Source organism: Mesoplodon bidens (assembly GCF_964165515.1).
Source record: "Mesoplodon bidens genome assembly, chromosome: 6".
Taxonomy (NCBI): Eukaryota; Metazoa; Chordata; class Mammalia; order Artiodactyla; family Ziphiidae; genus Mesoplodon; species Mesoplodon bidens.
Window position 1 is genome coordinate 18,379,391 of NC_138162.1, and position 19,978 is coordinate 18,399,368.

Below are 19,978 nucleotides of genomic sequence, written 5' to 3' on the forward strand. Positions count from 1 at the left end.
TGCAAACAGACACTGCACTAGGTGTTGGGGAAACACACACACACACACACACAATCGACGCCTGCCAGGGAACTTACATGGATTTGTGAGAGAGGAAGGCACACAAATAATTAGAAAATATCTCAACAACTGCTACCAGTGGCTTAAGCACAGCAATAGGAACACAGGGAATAAGGCAAATACAAGATAAAAGTTAAATGATAGAGATTGAAATCCACTGCACTAGGTGTTGGGGACACACACACACACACACACACACACAATCGACCCCTGCCAGGGAACTTAACATGGATTTGTGAGAGAGGAAGGCACACAAATAATTAGAAAATATCTCAACAACTGCTACCAGTGGCTTAAGCACAGCAATAGGAACACAGGGAATACGGCAAATACAAGATAAAAGTTAAATGACAGAGATTGAAATCCATGTTAATACTGAGCAGGAGTGTGTGGGGAAGAGGGTGGAGACAGAGGCTGTGCTTATGGAGAGCCTCTCAGGTGGCATATGCTCACATCGTGTATAAAACAGTGGATGCACAAGATCCATCAGGGACCTGAGATGCTTGCTCTGGTTGTAACTGAGGGCACATGCAGGGAAGAATGGTGGAAGGTGCTGAGCCCTCAGATGTTGGTACCACGAGGGGCTTTGAATGCAGTGTTAATGAGTTTGGATCACACAACAAGCAAATGGCAGAGCCAGGACATAAAATCCTTAGGTCTACTTTGTAGAACTCTCCATCACCCCCAGTAATACTCCCCTACTCTGTGTATGCCTGTGTGTATGTGTGTGTGCTTAGGCATCCACATGTGCACACTATTTTTGCATTTTTACTTCACTTTTTAAAGTTATTATTTTTGACATACGAAAAGCTGTACATAATTAATGTATACAACTTGATACGTTTGGAGCTAAGTATACACCCATGAAACCATTAACACAATCTAAGCCGTAAACCTATCTATCACCTTCAGACGTTTCCTCCTGACTTCTTATTTATTATTAGTATTCTGTGAGAAGAACATCTTATATAAGATATTTCTGCATTTTGAGGGGTGTTGGAAGAACTGGTGAGGAGTGGCTATACAGCCAAGAAGAGCAGGACAAATCACAAAAATATTTCTATTTTGAACACATGCAGTGACTGGAATCAAGCTGAGAAAAGCGATGTACAGGAAGACTTGTTGAAGATTTCAAAGAAGAGAAAAGGACGTTTGTAACTGCATAAAAACATTTGTAAGTTCCTTGGAGCTGCTAAAGTGTTTGGATGTTGTGTATTCTTTGTAAATTGCTAATGTACTTTGTGGACAAACTTACCAGGATGCTTTTATTTATTTGTATTTTTAAACTGATGATTCTTTGGAACATTCCATCAGGTCTGCTATCAGAGCTGAATGATCCCCAGGACTGAGGGAGTGAGATCCGAAGGACGAGGCTCATGTCTGTTCCCCCTGCTTAAAATCTCTCCTCCATTTATTCATTTGGCCAATTACCATTCATTCTGTAGGTCTCAGAGAAGCCTTGCTTAGCCTACAGCCTAGGCTTGTCCTCTAGGTATGCACTTTTTTAGTACTCTGTACTTCTCTGTCATGTAACGTATCACAATTACAATTTAAATAACCATGTATGTAATTGTTTGCATAGTGTTCATGTCCTTTCTCTCCACCATTCCACGTAATGCTTGGGCAAAGGGAGAGTGTGGTTCACTGCTGGTACTCAGTAGTCATTCAACAAGTGAGTTGAATGAATGAATGAAAATCAGACTAAAATCAGGATAGATCATCAAGATAGCCAATCTGGTATTTAAATAAGTCATTAGCATCCAAAGGATTCCACTAGTGTTTACAAAGAATGAAATTAACCTTGTGGCGTTAAGAAGCATGGCTTCAGTTAACATTTATTGATCAGATGCTATGTACCAGGCTCTGCACTAAGCATTCGATGTGCATTTTCTCATTTAATCTTCACAGCAACTTTATGACTAAGTAATGGTGGCTGAGACAGAGATTTGCACTCTCCTTTCATAATGTAAAGTTGGTGGTAGGAAGTGAGTGCTTGCCAGGGACTTTATTCAAGCCCCTGTTGCATCTACATGGAGCAGAGTGAGCAGCTCTGGTCAGTGAATCATGAGCAGAAGAGATGTGTCACTTTTGCATTGAGGCGCTTGAGTGTCTGGCATTCTGTCTCCCTGGTCTCCCTTCTCTTTCTGCAGTGACCTTGACAACAACGTGTTAAAGATGGGAGCCACAAAGTGGAAGGAGACTGAGTCCCTGAAAATCTGCATGGATAAAAATCTCCCAAACCTGGCTAATTCTTACTTGACTAAGATGTGAGTAGACAATAATCTTTCACTTTAATAAGGATGCACTAGGATTTCAAGGTTTATCTGTTACAACAGTTAGCATCACTTATTCTAATAAAGGTACAGTTAGTATGGCCATTGTGCAGAGGAGGAAAGTGATGCTTAGAGAGGCTAAGTGACCTCCTCAAAGTTACATAAATGTTAAACAGGTAAATAGTTATGGAGTGAGGACTCCATAGTTTATTTGGGGTGGGGGCACTTAAGTAACTATCTGTTTAGAAAGGGGTAACTTAGGAACCTGAAACTTGCATGACATATTACACATGATAGAGAAAATGTCAGTTGTCCAACATCAAATAATGGGGGCGTGACTAAGGAAGGTTATGAGAGGCTTTAGCAGTTCCACTTCAAGCCAGCTTGTGTCATCATCATTGATTTCATGTATTAGTATTCATACGTGCCAAATACATTACATAAGTATCTCTAATACAGTAACCACAAGAGGCAGATGGTTTATGCCCATTTCACAGATGACAAATTCGAGGCTGAGGGAGGCTAAGTGACTTGCCTAAGCCTCTGTAGCTAAAAAGCAATGTGGCTGAGAGTCAAGTCCAGGTCTGCCCAATGCTTTGTATCTCAGTCAACCTGCCTTTGAGCTCAAAAAGGTTTGACTTTGTGAGTCTCAAATTGAGGCACAGATAATACCCAATCCTTCTTTTACATTCTCCAAAGTTATGCACGTTTCAAGTCCATGACCAATAGTATTGGTTCTTCACCAGGTCCTCATGTTTTCATATTCTGCCTAATTGTTCAGGATCTTATAAGAACATAGCCTGGTAGACTTTGTTTTGTTCATTTTGCAAATCAGGAGAAAGGGGTTTGGAGAAAGAATTCAGAGCTTGCTGAAAGCCCCTCGAACATGGGTTTGTTAAACCCAAGGTCAGAGGTGTTTCCACTATCACATAGAAGCAGGGAACTGAGGAAGATCTCACAGAGTACTAGACGGAGATTGAAATTTGCAGCAGTGGTCTTCAAATATCACTGTGCATAAGAGTCAGTTAGGAACTTGTTAAAAATACTAAGCTCTAGGCTCAAATTCAGAGATTCTGATTCACTATGTCTGAAATCACAACTAGGAATCTAGATTTTTACCAGCTTCCCAGCTTAATGTGTTGCAGATAGACTTCTATTTTAGACCCTACTAACCATCAGGCAGGGCCTCCAGTTTGGCCTTTAGTGAAGGTCAGCTTTTTAAATCCTTTACTGCTGTTCCCAGCACTGAGGGAGAAAATGACACATCTCCTTCTGGAAGGAGGCGGAGGCCCGGTGCTTCCAGTTTTGAGCATTCTGCTCTTGGCTTCCGTTCTCTGTGTCGATTAGGCCTTTCAAACCAATTATCATTATATATTGCTGAGATTTATAGTCCTTGGTATTTGAGGTTACAGGACTTCCGTTCTCAGGAAGAAGCTCCATGCCATCACTTCTAATCAGCTCAGCACAATGTCTGATTTCCCCTCTGTAAGAGGGCACGCAGTTCCATTAGAGTATTAATAGCCAGGCAGAGCAGCCTCAACTGCAGTGCTTGGGGAAACATAAAAATTGGCTTTGGGGGGGATCCAAAGCTTTAAAGAATTGTCCTCCTTATTAAAATCAACTCAGTGATTCAACAAAAATGACTAAGGAAAAAAAAAATATCTGGCTTCCAATATGTAGGGTGTCCTACATTAAAAGTTACTCTCTCCACGGGGTAGGCAAGATGGTCTTCCCTGGGCTTATGTCGAGAGGAGAATTGCTGTCAGGTTCAAGGCACAAACAGCAGGCAGCACAGCTTCTGAAACATCTGTTTATTTAATATGGACTAAATACTGAAGGAATGAATGAATGAATAAACAAGCAGATGAGTACAAGGCAGCTGGGTGCACCTCTTCCAGAACTGCTATTTAATTCATCTGTTCCTCTATCCACCCATCCACCCACTCTTCACTTAAACAATAATTGAGTGCTATTTGCCAGTCATTCCATTAAGATCATGAGAAATTCAGACACAAAACTAAATATCCTATCCGTACCGAATTTACAGTCCATTCAGAAAAGGCATGTGATGCTTCCCCACTGCCTATAAAATTAAGAATTTCTGAAGACCTTCTGCGTGTGCTCCTAGCCTACATTCTCAGCCTCATTTCTCAGTCCTCTTGTCACATGTAACGAGTCCATATGTTCCTCTGCACTTCCTTCTTCCTCACACTAAAATATCCATCTTCCTTCATTCATATGTGTGTGTGTCCATAGCCCATGCATTCTTCCAAGGCTGCTGAAAACCTCCCATTCATGAAGTCTGCTCTGACCCTCCCCTTAGGTAAAATAATCCCCTCCTTTGAAAGGCCACAACGGCTTTTAACAATTAATGGGTGTAATGACTCTTTGCTCCGTCTCACGGATGGTTTTGTTAACTGGCATCTCATGAATTTTGATCTTCTGTGACTGAAAAAAACTGGAAAGTCTCAGTAATCCTTATAACCCTTATAATGCCTTGCCAATATTAAGAGCTCAGAAATTTTAGTGAATTGAATGGAGACATCCTCCAGCAGGATGGGATTACCCCAAGGTCCTCCTGTCAAATTTCTATCCTAACGTTGTAGGCAATAGCCAGTCTAATAACAATAGTATTGATGTTGACAATTTATTGACTACTTACTCTGGCTAAGTACTGGTCTAATTATTTTTCATTTTTTATTTCACATCTTAATGCCTCCTTGTTGAGAAAGCTACGGCCACCTTCATTTTATTTTATTTATTTTTTTAACATCTTTATTGGAGTATAACTGCTTTACAATGGTGTGTTAGTTTCTGCTTTATAACAAAGTGAATCAGCTATACATATACATGTGTCCCCATATCTCTTCCCTCTTGTGTCTCCCTCCCTCCCACCCTCCCTATCCCACCCCTCTAAGTGGTCACAAAGCACAGAGCTGATCTCCCTGTGCTATGCGGCTGCTTCCCACTAGCTATCTATTTTACGTTTGGTAGTGTATATATGTCCTTCATTTCAGAAAAGAGTATCTGTTGCCTAAAGTGACCCCAGGTTTGCCTGAGGTCCAGGTGTGTATGTTCCAGGAATTATCCTCTTGACCAGTAGGAGATTCCCCTCCTCCCCGCAACACACCTTTGGCTGGATTTCACAGAGTGTAAGCAGCACCTAGAAAAGCATTATCTCTTATGAGAAGCAATTCCTGAAGTCATCCTGGTTCTGGAAGAACAGTTGAGGAAGAGGAAACTCATTCTTAATTCCCTGCTGGGGAAATACACACTGTACAATGCCTATACAACTATATATTAATGGTCTATATTTCTTGATCTGAGCAAATGCCACCTATGAATGGAAAAATGCTCTGGGATCCATGTTCCATAAAGAATATACTGCCTTCCTAGGAAGGGAATCCTCCTTCAGCCCCACTACAATTTCTATTCCATTTTAAGATTTGGTTCTCTATATCCACAATTCTTTACTCACTCCAATAAGAAAATAGCTGGTCTGGCTGAGATATGAAATTTTATGTATGGCTCCTATACCCAGAAAAGAATATAAACTCTGGGTCAGTGAACTTAGAATATCCAGTCCAGCAATCCTGTTTATGTACCATGCTACTTTACGTAACCTAAAGTCCCTATTCTTTAGAATCTTCAGAGTGGAAAAGACATAATTACATTAAATCTGGCTTCCAGTCCAACAAAGCTTATCAGAAAACAATATTGGTCTCTTCTGCCATTTTCCTCTGTACTCTCTTCCCCACCACAATAATTTTTGACTTCTTCGAGGGTTGTCTTATATGTCTATTAATCAGCGTTGGCTCCCTACCATGAACCACTGGTACCTACCATAAAAAACTGTGATAAATCATTGTCTCTAGCCTCTGCACTGTGGAGTTTGCACAAAGCTGTCTACCTGGACATCTTCTCTGCCACAGACAACACTTAGTCATCTGGTATACCATGCCCCCAATCCTATGTGGCAACTCATCATTTTCCTGCTAAGGGAGGAGATTTTTTCTTCCTTCACTTGGTGAAGTCCCACAGTAGGGCTGCTTGGGTTCCTAACTGATAAAGAGCTTATTTAGACAGCTCTTCCCATTCTACCCACCTTTTACTCCCCAAGCTCCTTCTTTTATAACGCATTCTTTCTCAGCAAACCCATTGTCCAACTGGATTGTATACTCCAGTTTTCAGCTCTCTCCTCTGCTCATCCTTCCACACACAGAGTATTATTAAATGTGTCTGCATATGTCTGTACCTACTTTTACTAAGTAGTCTCCTCAGTTCCCAGTTTGTTAGGTTATGCAAATAGGGGCTTGGGACAAGCTTAACATCTTAGACCAGACCCGAGGTCCATCATCAGCACCTTTGCTATATTTACGAAGTATTTTCACACTCAACATTTCATCCGATGCTTATAGAAGCCTTGTAAGTGTGACATGTATCATTATCCTCATTTTAAAGATTAATAAAATCTGGCCAGCACACATTACTTGAGTAGTTATGATATGCTAATGCCAATACTCGGAATTGAGGGTAAAGATATGAGTACGCCACAGGTGCCCCTTAGGAACTAACAGGCTGATGAAGAGGGCATGGCTAACACTATTTCCTTTCCTCCTCCATCACTTCTTCTTCCCTTCTACCTATCCACCTTTATTTCTTCCTTCCTGTTTTTCTTTCTTTCCTCTCTTCCTCTTTTCTTTCTCTCTCCCTCTTTCCCTTCCTTCCTTCCTTTTATCTTTCCCTCCCTCTCCCTTCCCCCCTCTTTTCTCTTGCTCTGTTTCACTCTCTCTCTTTTTTTCTTTCCAAAATGAATTTTTGGAATACCCACTATATGCCAGGCTTATGCTACATATTAAGGAAACGTAAGGAAACTAAGATTTACTGTATCTTAAGAGTATACCTAAGTAGGCATTTTTATATGTGCTCTGATTTTTAAAAATTGAAGCAGAGTTGATTTACAATACTGTGTTAGTTTCAGGTATACAGCAAGGTGATTCAGTTATATAGGTATATTTTTTCAAATTATTTTCCATTATAGGCTATCGCAAGACATTACAAGAATGTGCTCTAACTTTTAGCCTTCAAAAGAACCTTAGTAAGTAGACATTATCATCACCATGTTTTGTTTTCCTCCCTTTATAAAATTAAGCATGGAGAAATGGCTTGCTTAAGGTCATACATCTGAGGGGGATTTTAAGCCACATCTGCCTCTAAAGCTCAGATTCTCTCACCTCACATTAGCAGACCAAGCATATAATCACAGTCCAATGCAGCAGGAACAATCAGGCAATTGAATTGAATACAAAGTTCTGTAGGAACAAGTGCTATTATGGGACAAAGGGGCTGGATGGCAGAGAACATTTATAGAGGAGGAACTCAGGCCCAGAAAAGACAATAATTTTCCCAAGAACATGCAGTTTGTGTGCGCACGCGCGTGTGTGTGTGGGTGTGTGTGTGAGAGAGAGAGAGAAAGACAGACAGACCGACAGTGACAGAGACAGACAGACAGGGCTAGTGTTCAGACCTTCTAAAATTAAGTCCAACCCATCTGGCACATCCCTGGGCTGCTTACTCTCTACTCTTTGAATTTTATTTTCTAAACCTTTAGGATGTGTTTCTGTTCAGGTCTAGGTGACACTAGCCTCCCCTTCTTGGAAAACACAGTGGATCCTAGAAACTGGCGTTGAAACTCAGCTGTTTATATTTTTTGTATTAGATGTTTATTTCTGTCCACACATGTTTGTGGGGCTGTATGTTTCCCTAGAAGTCTAGGGAATTAGTGAGGGAAAGCTCAAAGCCATTTGGTTCAAATCCTACTAAGGAGAAAAAGGGGATAAGAGACTGAGAGACAGAAAGTATGGGCAGCTTTCTGTCCATCTGTGGCTCTGAAACACTCAGAAGGCTTTGTTTGGACGGGATCAGCTGGAAGAACTAAAAAGTGGAGGAGAGGATTCTGTTCCTTAACCAACCCTCCTCAGCACATCTGTCCAACACTGCTCACGTCGCTGGAGTCTCTTCCCATATGCTACAAGCATGTTTAGCCTGGCTGATTCTTCCCTGCATTTAGGCAGGGCTCTTCTTTCTAAAATTCTCCTTTATGTAATATAGAACCAGGCAGGCTCAAGGGGGAAAAAAAAAAAAAAACAGCTGCCCACAACCCCACAGATGAATAAAAATCTGGGCCTTGTTTACTCTCTTTGCAGACAAACATTAATTAGAGAAAGGCAGGAAAGGCTGGGCTTTTCCTTCTAACTTGAGGACATCTATGAGGAATCCAAACGTTCTTCCAATGGAGTAGCTAGAGTTGAGATGCCATGACAAGGCCACATGGAGGTCTAGGGGCCCCATCTGAGACCTTTTTTTTTTTTTTTTTTGGATGGGAAGAGACCTTATTTCACTAATAGTTTTGTTTTTGCTTCAAGTTAAAAAACACATGGAGAAACTGATGGGCAGTAGTGTGCCTCTTCTCTATCAACTGGAAGATAACAGGTCTGAAGTCATCCCAGCATGATAAAAAGTCATGTTAAGAGAAGCCCATAAATGTAGGTTGTGCACCTGGATGACACCTGCCTAGTCACCATTACCTTCTGACTTTAGAGAGTGACTGCATTAGATCAGATCATCGATGGCTTATGTCTGACCTGTGTGCTGCCACCAACACCTTCCAAGCTCATGGCAGACATCACCAATCTACGTGATCATCTCTTGTGATTTACAAGAGTTTAGCTTCAGGATCCTCAACACATTCCACTAGAGAGCAGCTGACTACTCAACCTATTTACTGTTCATCTCCAGAATAGATCACCTTTATATTCTTTCTTGATTAAAAAACAAATTCTATTTCCAGGAATTATTTCTCTTCATTCTACTTAAACATTTTTCTTACACATTTGGGAAGGCAAATCCCAGCCCCACCCAACAAGTGAAACCTACTTCAGCTGTGTCTTTTTCAGGCATGTATGAACTTATCCACAATAAACTTTCAGCTGCTTTAGAAAATTTGGAATTAGCATAGATAAGAAACCAAATGTTTGGATACTGAGCTGAAGACCATTTGAAGTGTTGCATGTGATCCATCTGAATTCAAACACTCAGTTGGCAACTGCACAACAGACTCTGAAGACACCCTTTCTTCTGGTATTTCAGATCCAGACGTACACATGAGCAAGAAGCCTGTTCCACACACGATGCAGACCTCTTCGGCCTCACAGATCACCATAAAATTTGTCACTAATATGGATCAAGATTCAAGCGGTAGAAGATACAAATATTTTTTTCTTAAACAAACTTCCCTTTCACATACTCAGATGGGATAGGATAGATGGCGGTGACCTGGAGATGGAGAGGACCTGGCGTACAGACAAAGCAGGAGTCCCAGGGTGGACTGGGAGTCAGGAACTTGAATTTTGGTCCCCATTCTACCCCTATCTTGTTTTGAGACTTTGGACCTCTCTCTTCTCTTCTTCAGATGTGCAGCCCTAGGTGACGCTGAGAACCCAATCTAGCTCCTGTTCTCTAATTCCGTGAATCCGTTCCTTGGCTTCTGAAGAGTGAATGGATAATCCTGGGGCTCCTAGAGCTACTTCTGTTTCCAGCGTCTGTATCTTCAATTGTTAAACCTTTGAGGAGGGAGAGGAATGCTTCAACTATCACCCTTGTTTTTCCCTTTAATATTCTAAGAAATTAACTCTTCATTCTATGCTCAGTGAGTCTCAACTGTATAAACAGAAACTTTCTGAGTTTTTAACTTTTCATTGTAGTACTTACTCTGGTGCTTTTGTTCATAAACTTACTATCAGGTCTGCCTGCTTTAGTTTTTTTTCAATTCATTCTTTCCTACCAAAGTCTCACCCATCCAGAACATCCTCTTTGTCGTCTTCATGTATGTAAATCCTCTGCATCCTTTAAAGCCCAGTATTTTATTTTCTCTATGAAGTCATCCAAGATCAAGTTCTTATCATCCGTTACACAATTGATCGTGGGCAATCTTGCTGCCTTCATTATTATTCTCCCTTTTATCATTTGTCCGTACATTTATTCCCCACTTTCCAATAGGATTTGAGAAGGCAACAAACATAATTGAAAAGACTCACATCTCAAGGACTGCAGTAAGTATTCTTATATTATATATTTTCACATATAATATTTATAACCACACCTAGATGGCATTATGTTTTGGTTTTCAAGTTGAGATAACTGAGAATATGGGAAATTAAGGTTATACATCTAATAACGAACAGAGCCAACCTTGAAACTCAGTACTGTGTGACTTTAAAATGCATGCTTTTTCTACTACCACACACCTCTCTTGGCGATAAATCCTGCTAGTAGTTGGAAAAAGTCACATTTTAAAATCTGGAAAAGAGGCAGGGGAGTTAGTAATGGAACGAGAAAATAAAAGTATATTTTAAAAAAATCTTGGTTAACTTATAGCAATTGAGGGTCAAAATGAGCATTGAGTTTCCTGGAAGCCTAAGCAAAGAGAGAAACAGGATGGGTATCAATCTGTTGGCATTTAATAGAAGAAAACATAGGTTACATATAGTGTCCTGGGTTTTACTTCTGAGATGAACTTGTCACAAAAGACACTGAGCAATACATTGGAAGATGTTCTCAGTAGCACTTTGATCAAGAGTCCAAAAGATGTGCTGCAAACATCTGTTTTTTATAATAGCAGCAGCATGGATGAACGCTGACAACAGTGTTAAATCATAATTCCATAAAGACAATTCTTTAGGGGACCCAAAGAATACAGTCCAGGGATGTGATTTTCTCCTGATCTGGCTTAATGTAGGAATAAAACGTGGAGCATTTAAAGGTCTGAATAGTTTGCCTGCTTTTAGTCCATCATTACCTTGAGATGGTAAAGATTTTGTTTGGTTTCTGCATGAAAAACGAAACACATGTCATTTTTCTTAATTTGTAGTATGAGAAAAACTGTTGTTTTATAGTTTTACAACTATGAGGTTGTTTTGCAAAAGTTTGTTCGTAAGATTCAGTGAACTGTATTTGTAAATAGCAAGAAGTCATAGGAGAAATAATTTGGTGTAGAAATTCATGGCTTTGGGGTTCTTTGGGGGTAGGGAGTGGTCAAGAAAGCCTTCTCTGAGGAGGTGACATCTGACCTGAAAACTAATGAATAATTAAGAGAAACTAAGAGTAGTAGATTCAAGGTATAGAGATAGTTCGGAAGATGAAATGATCAATGCTCTGAGAATGGGTCACAGTAGAGGTGACATTTGAAATAAATATTGAAGAGTGAGTTTTCCCAGTAGGCAGAGAGGAAGGGCCTTCTGAAACGAGGAAACTGTATGTGGGAAGGCTTGGAAGCATAAAACGTGAAATAGCAAATGCATATTCGGGTCATTTTAAGTGGCTTCTTGGGTCAGAGCCTGCTCATGTAGGAAAGCAGCCAAAAATCAGGCTAGAGGCCAATGGAGTCAAATGATGTAAGACCTCATATGAAATGTCAAGGAGTCTGAGTTTTGTTCTGAGCAGGATAAGGTTTGTATTTGAGCAACACATTTGTGCCTGACTGGAGAGTAGCTGGCAGGAGTGTGAAGCTGGAACCGAGAAAAATAGTGAAGATGCTGCTGTGGTGATACAGGCAAGAGATGATGAAACTAGAATTGAGGATGAGTGAGAGTGAGAGTGAGATGGAGTGAGAGAAGCTGATGGGATGGAGAGGTATTTAAGCAGTAGAATCAATTGAATTTAGTCACTTGTTGGCTGGGGGAAGGGTATCAGAGAGGAAGAAGTCCAAGATGACTTTGCAAATGGTAAGAACCCTGGGAGGAAGAAACGCATCTGAAACACAATTTGCACAGTGCCCGACTCATGATAGAACTTTGATGACCCCTTGTTTATGAATAAGCATTTCTGGCTTGCATGACTGGGAAAACAGCCATGTTGTCACAAAGATTCAACTAATGATGTAGAACTGAGGACACTAGCTTATTTATATAAGGCTTCTCTAGGACTAGGACATACTTATATAATTATTATAATAATGGAACATTTATTGAGCTCTTATAATGTGCTAGGCACTTGGTTAAGCATTGTGTATTATGGTATTGCAATTAATGGTCATGATGCCTCTATGAGGAATGAACAGTTATTGCAATAGTCATTTTAGGTATGTAGAAACTCAGGCTCTAAAAGGTTAAGAAAATCATCCAAGGTCAAAAAACTAGTGAGTGGCAAAGCTAGGATCTGGACCCAGGTCAGTGTGATTCAAAGCCTGCACTGCTAATAGATGCAGAGAAAGCTTTCGACAAAATTCAACACCCATTTAGGATAAAAACCCTGCAGAAAGTAGGCATAGAGGGAACTTTCCTCAACATCATAAAGGCCATATATGACAAACCCACAGCCAACATTGTCCTCAATGGTGAAAAACTGAAACCATTTCCACTAAGATCAGGAACAAGACAAGGCTGCCCACTCTCACCACTCTTATTCAACATAGTTTTGGAAGTTTTAGCCACAGCAATCAGAGAAGAAAAGGAAATAAAAGGAATCCAAATTGGAAAAGAAGAAGTAAAGCTGTCACTGTTTGCAGATGACATGATACTATACATAGAGAATCCTAAAGATGCTACCGAAAAACTACTAGAACTAATCAATGAATTTGGTAAAGTAGCAGGATACAAAATTAATGTACAGAAATCTCTGGCATTCCTGTACACTAATGATGAAAAATCTGAAAATGAAATCAAGAAAACACTCCCATTTACCATTGCAACAAAAAGAATAAAATATCTAGGAATAAACCTACCTAAGGAGACAAAAGACCTGTATGCAGAAAATTATAAGACACTGATGAAAGAAATTAAAGATGATACAAATAGATGGAGAGATATACCATGCTCCTGGATTGGAAGAATCAATATTGTGAAAATGACTCTACTACCCAAAGCAATCTACAGATTCAATGCAATCCCTATCAAACTACCACTGGCATTTTTCACAGAACTAGAACAAAAAAATTCAAAATTTGTTTGGAAAAACAAAAGACCCCGAATAGCCAAAGCAATCTGGAGAACGAAAAACGGAGCTGGAGGAATCAGGCTCCCTGACTTCAGACTATACTACAAAGCTACAGTAATCAAGACAGTGTGGTACTGGCATAAAAACAGAAAGATAGATCAGTGGATCAGGATAGAAAGCCCAGAGATAAACCCACGCACATATGGCCAACTTATCTTTGATAAAGGAGGCAGGAATGTACAGTGGAGAAAGGACAGCCTCTTCAATAAGTGGTGCTGGGAAAACTGGACAGGGACATGTAAAAGTTTGAGATTAGATCATTCCCTAACACCATACACAAAAATAAGCTCAAAATGGATTAAAGACTTAAATGTAAGGCCAGAAACTATCAAACTCTTAGAGGAAAACATAGGTAGAACACTCTATGACATAAATCACAGCAAGATCCTTTTGGACCCACCTCCTAGAGAAATGGAAATAAAAACAAAGATAAACAAATGGGACCTAATGAAACTTCAAAGCTTTTGCACAGCAAAGGAAACCATAAACAAGACCAAAAGACAACCCTCAGAATGGGAGAAAATATTTGCAAATGAAGCAACTGACAAAGGATTAATCTCCAAAATTTATAAACAGCTCATGCAGCTCAATAGCAAAAAAACAAACAACCCAATCCAAAAATGGGCAGAAGACTTAAATAGGCATTTCTCCAAAGAAGATATACAGACTGCCAACAAACACATGAAAGAATGCTCAACATCATTAATCATTAGAGAAATGCAAATCAAAACTACAATGAGATATTATCTCACACCAGTCAGAATGGCCATCATCAAGAAATCTAGAAACAATAAATGCTGGAGAGGGTGTGGAAAAAAGGGAACACTCTTGCACTGCTGGTGGGAATGTGAATTGGTACAGCCACTATGGAGAACAGTATGGAGGTTCCTTAAAAAACTAAAAATAGAACTACCATATGACCCAGCAATCCCACTACTAGGCATATACCCTGAGAACACCATAATTCAAAAAGAGACATGTACCAAAATGTTCATTGCAGCTCTATTCACAATAGCCCGGAGATGGAAACAACCTAAGTGTCCATCATCGGATGAATGGATAAAGAAGATGTGGCACATATATACAATGGAATATTACTCAGCCATAAAAAGAAACGAAACTGAGCTATTTGTAATGAGGTGGATAGACCTAGAGTCTGTCATACAGAGTGAAGTAAGTCAGAAAGAGAAAGACAAATACCGTATGCTAACACATATATACAGAATTAAAAAAAAAAAAAGTCATGAAGGACCTAGGGGCAAAACGGGAATAAAGACACAGACCTACTTGAGAATGGACTTGAGGATATGGGGAGGGGGAAGGGTAAGCTGTGACAAAGCGAAAGAGAGGCATGGACATATATACACTACCAAACGTAAGGTAGATAGATAGTGGGAAGCAGCCACAGAGCACAGGGAGATCAGCTCGGTGCTTTGTGACCGCCTGGAGGGGTGGGATGGGGAGGGTGGGAGGGAGGGAGATGCATGAGGGAAGGGATGTGGGAACAGATGTATATGTATGACTGATTCACTTTGTTATAAAGCAGAAACTAATTAAAAAATTTTTAAAAAAAAAAGCCTGCACTGCTAATCATGATCTTAGAGACTGAGCAACAACTTTCTCAAGGTCATTCAGTAAGCAAGAGTTTTACAGGGACTGGAGTTACATAGCACCTGTTTTGGCTGAGAAGGCTAGGTAACCCCCGGTGATGTTCCACTATAGGACTTATGTATAGATATACGCAAGCCATTTTGGAGAAAATACGAAACTACAATTCACTGGGAAGATACCAGTAAATCCTCTATTTCTGTTAAGTCTTCACCCAATGAAGTGTCTAGTTCTCTGACCTCAGTACTAAAGATGGGAAGGTGCTAAAAGAAGAAGAAAGAGGGGACGACGGGTTGGGTTTCCTTAGTAAGTTTCAGAATAAAAGAAGTTATTTTATTCTTATTGTCATTTGCTGACAACAAAAGACCTGGGAGCTGCAAATTATTTTAGTAAACAAGAGTTTTCACAGAACACTGGCATTTGCACACTCCCAGTCAACTACTAAGATAGTAAGAATGTTGGGGTTAATTTTCTCTCATAATTGCCCATGAATGCCCAAGGCCAAGTTTCTGTATCAGTGGAGAAGGAGATGGAGAGGCATGGTCTTAGAAGCTATTGGAAAATTCTTCCTTTAAATGCCTCTGTTAGTGACAAGCAAAACACAGGTGCACTGATAGAGAAATTTAAGCATCAAGAACAGTTCAGAGCTGATATTATCCAGAGTCAAATTTTACCTATGCCTGTCCTTCTAGCCTCTTCAGGTGTGTACTGCTTCATGATGAACCTCAATATTTGCTGGACAGATCTAGCTTGGAGAGCCAAGTTCCTTTATTCTCCAGGGTCTGTTAAACTGTAACTTTAGTTCTTTCCTAAATGCGTCCCCTTCATTCACAAAATGATTCCTCACATACTGGAGGACAATTCTTGTATCTCATGATATCCTTTCTCCTCAAGGTTTCATAATGAGCAGCTGAAGTCACCAACATGACAAGAATGTAGATAAAAATAGCTTTCATTTATGGAACACATTAGACCCTGCTCTACATGTGCTCAATAAAATAACCCTGCCTGGTATTTTATTTAATCCTAACTGCAACTCAGAAAGGGGAGCAATGATTATCTCCATTCTATACATGAGGGCGTTGAGTCTCACTGAGGTATTAAGAGATGTCCCTGGTTGCTCAGTCAGTAAACAGTGTTTCTAGAATTTGAATTCAGATAGGTCTGATTTGAGGGACCAAGAACTTTCTCATATACCAAACTGTCTTTTAAGTTTTACCTACTTTGGCTTTTTTCACCTTTTACTTGCCCCCTTCACACATATAGTTATAAGCAGAGAGAAGGAAGCTCAGTTATGGGGAAAAATCTGCTTACTCTTCAGAGATTTTTTTTTATATATAACTTTTTATTTTAATTAATTTATTCATTTATTTTTGGCTGCATTGGGTTTTCATTGCTGCATGTGGGCTTTCACTAGTCATAGTGCTCAGGCCTCTCATTGCGGTGGCTCCTCTTGTTGCGGAGCACAGGCTCTAGGCGTGTGGGCTTCAGTAGTTGTGGAACATGGGCTCAGTAGTTGTGGTTTGCAGGCTCTAGAGCGCAGGCTCAGTAGTTGTGGTGCACGGGCTTAGTTGCTCCACAGCATGTGGGATCTTCCCAGACTAGGGCTCGAACCCGTGTCCCCTGCATTGGCAGGCGGATTCTTAACCACTGCACCACCAGGGAAGTCCCTTCAGAGAATTTTATATTACACTTATTTTGAGTCATTTTCTAGGGAAAGTTACAATGAGATGAACTATCTAATGTACTTTTTTAAAATTAGTTTCTGCTTTATAACAAAGTGAATCAGTCATACATATACATCTGTTCCCACATCCCTTCCCTCTTGCGTCTCCCTCCCTCCCACCCTCCCTATCCCACCCCTCTAATGTACTTCTTTCCTAACCAATAGCACTTTTAAGAACATCATTTTGTGGAGATGTTAAGAAAATAAACATGAAGGAAATCTGGGTACATCAAATTAAAACTATCTCCTTTAATTTTCTGCTAGTGAGAGCAGAGGTAAGATATACTTTTTTTGAAGGTCCATTCGGCAACAGACATCTAAAACTTTAATATTCTGCATACACTTTAATAGAATAATAATTCATTCTTTCATCTATACATTCAATTTGTATTTATTTATTGAACATCTAGTAAGGCAGGTTATTTTTTTCTAGTTTTTTGGGGGCACAGTGATGAAGGATTCATGAAGCTAAAATTCTAGTGTGGGGGGCTTCCCTGGTGGTGCAGTGGTTGAGAGTCTGCCTGCCGATGCAGGGGACACCGGTTCGTGCCCCGGTCCGGGAAGGTCCGCATGCCGTGGGGCGGCTGGGCCCGTGAGCCATGGCTGCCGAGCCTGCGCGTCTGGAGCCTGTGTTCCACAACGGGAGAGGCCACAACAGTGAGAGGCCTGTGTACCGCAAAAAAAAAAAAAAAAAAAAAATTCTAGTGTGGGGAGACAGTAAAGTACACTTATAATATAATAAGAGGACTTATGCTATGGTGAAAATAAAGCAGGGTGTTGACAGGGTAATTCTGGAGGTGGGGGAGGAGGGAGAGTGACGGGTGGCAAACTATTTTAGAATGAATTAATGGAGGGGCTCATATAAAGATCAGGATAAAGAGCTTTCTGGAGGAGAAAAAGCTAGTCTTGAGGCAGTAATGGAGCATGTTTCATTCAAGGAACAGTAGGAGGGCCAGTTTAGCTGGAGAGGAATGTGCCTGTGGGGAGGGCATAGCAGGGAGAGGAGACCTTAGGCACAGGAAGGGGCTACATCTTACAGAACTTTGATGCACTGAAGGCCATGATGGGGGATTGAATCTGTGTTCTAGGAGTAGGAGATGGACATGGTCTGCCTTTACATTTAAAAGATTTCTCATTCTGATAGGTGGGAAAAAAACCTAAAGGAGTCAATGTAGAGACAGGGAAACCAACTGTCAAACTATGGCAGTAAAGAGGAGGAGAGATAGACTACAGTGATGGACTAGGGGAAGATAGACCAGGATGATGGCCTAGGGGAAGATGGACTGGGGGAGGTATTCTAGGGGGATGGACTAGGGGAAGATGGACTGGGGGAGGTATTCTAGGGGGATGGACTAGGGGGGATGGACTAGGGGGAGACAGACCAGAATGATGGATTAGGGGGACGTGAACGAGAGTGGTACACTAGGGAGAGAAGCTCTAGGGTGATGGACTACAGGAAGATGGACTAGGGTGATGGGCTAGCGGGAAGTGGACCAGGAGGAAGAGGACATGGAGCAGAAGAATAGAAGTGGAACTGGTGAACAGTTCTGGGATTTGGGATAAATATGAAGTTGGAGTTGGCATAACTTGCCAAATGGAATATACTGTGGAGGTCTGTGGCACTAATTTCACTTCTGGAAATGTATTCTAAGGTAATAATCATGGATCTCCTCAAAGATACGATTATAAGAGCGTTCATGGTTGACAACGGCAAAATGTTAGAAATAACTTGTACTTCTCAAACTTCTGACCTAGTTAAATAAATTATGAAAAGTCCTGGAATGACAAAAATCAAAAATTAGCAGATATCTTGCCTGGATCGTGAGATTTTTCAGTTATTATTTTTCTTTCATTTTTGTTTGAATTTTTAAATGCTTAAAATGAGACTGTTTTATTTTGTAGAAAAAAAAAGTCGAAGTTATGTTTTAAGAGTAAACTTGTCCTGATTTGACTGCATTTCTGCACAGCAGGGTCCACTGATTTTTCCATCTAAAATGTATCCCAAGAACTCAGTTCAGTTGGACATCCTGTGAGGACTTCACAAATACTCGTGATAGATTTACTATGTAGCAGTATGAGCCCAAACTGAGGCTGACACTGGGATTCATACATGTCTGGAGAGCTGGCCAGGTGTGTGTTTATTTATATGTGTAGTTTGCACTGGTTAGAGGGGGTGGAGTGGGGAAGGCTGCAGAGAAAGAGGAAAGAGGAATGGTGAGAACAACTGGGTGCCTATGATGTGTCTGGCATGGCCCAGGGACTGAAGTTGAAGGAGCTATTTATTCAAAGGTTCTGTGGGGCACAAAAGTACAAAGAGGGCATCTACAGTGCCCAGGAGAGGAGACACAGCACAGAATGGGTGCAAATATCCTCCTCCTCACTCTGAGGGAGACCACAGTCAAACTGGGGCATTTTGAAGATGCCTGAAAATGCAGAGCATCTGGAAGTACCAGTCCTGGGAGCACGCTAATACAACAGTACCCTTGGAAGTGCTGAGAGCCCCTCCTCTCCAAGTGGACTCATCATCACCCACCATAAACGAGGGGGCACTGAGAAAGTAAAGGACGTGCATGGTGACACCGATAAAGTACCACAAAGAGTAATTGGGTTTGTTTGTCACCCATGTATGACATCTCCTGCTGTCTTCAGAGAGTCAACATGTAGAGATTTGCAGTTGGAAGTCCTTGTTATGCAGAAGAAAAGAGGTGTTATCATCTTTAATGTGACCCTGTTTGTATACAAAGGGCAGTGTAATCTGGGGGGAATTGAGGTTACCATAGTAGAGCGTCTCAGCCCCCAAACCCTCAAGATGGAGAGAGCACTGGAGGTTTTCTCACGCCTTCGTTCACCGTCACAGCCACCCAGAGAGATGGTTTCACTCCCTGCATGCCCTTGATGACACCTACTGACTCCTTTTTTGGTGTATCAAGGTAAACTCATCTCCCTCCTCTCCCAGTCATGTTGTTTGGAAACGTGGGCAGGGCTTGTCATGTCATCCTCGCCTGAGAGTATGAGTGGGGACTGAAATCCAATCTGTGCCCTACTCCCCAAGCTGTGTGTCTGGGCTTGATGAAATGAGAGGTTTTTTTGTTTTTGCTTTTAACCTGCCGAGAGAGATCAATCTAAAAAATTAATTTGCCCTGAAAGACGTTTTTTATTATTCAGTCAAAGCCATCACGTGTGCTCAAGGGCAGTGCTGATCATGCACCAGGTTCAACAACAGTCCTCACCTTTGTCTCTGGGGTACCTAGCATGTTGC

General features: G+C 40.9%; 1 long non-coding RNA gene across 1 annotated transcript; it reads left to right on the forward strand.

The window, feature by feature from the left end:
* The first annotated feature begins 293 nt into the window (after nucleotides 1-293).
* Nucleotides 294-10,841, forward strand: LOC308619114. The gene is made up of 3 exons (XR_014016127.1): nucleotides 294-1,234; nucleotides 2,211-2,327; nucleotides 9,483-10,841. It is a non-coding gene; the product is annotated as an uncharacterized lncRNA (long non-coding RNA).
* Nucleotides 10,842-19,978: the final 9,137 nt, after the last annotated feature.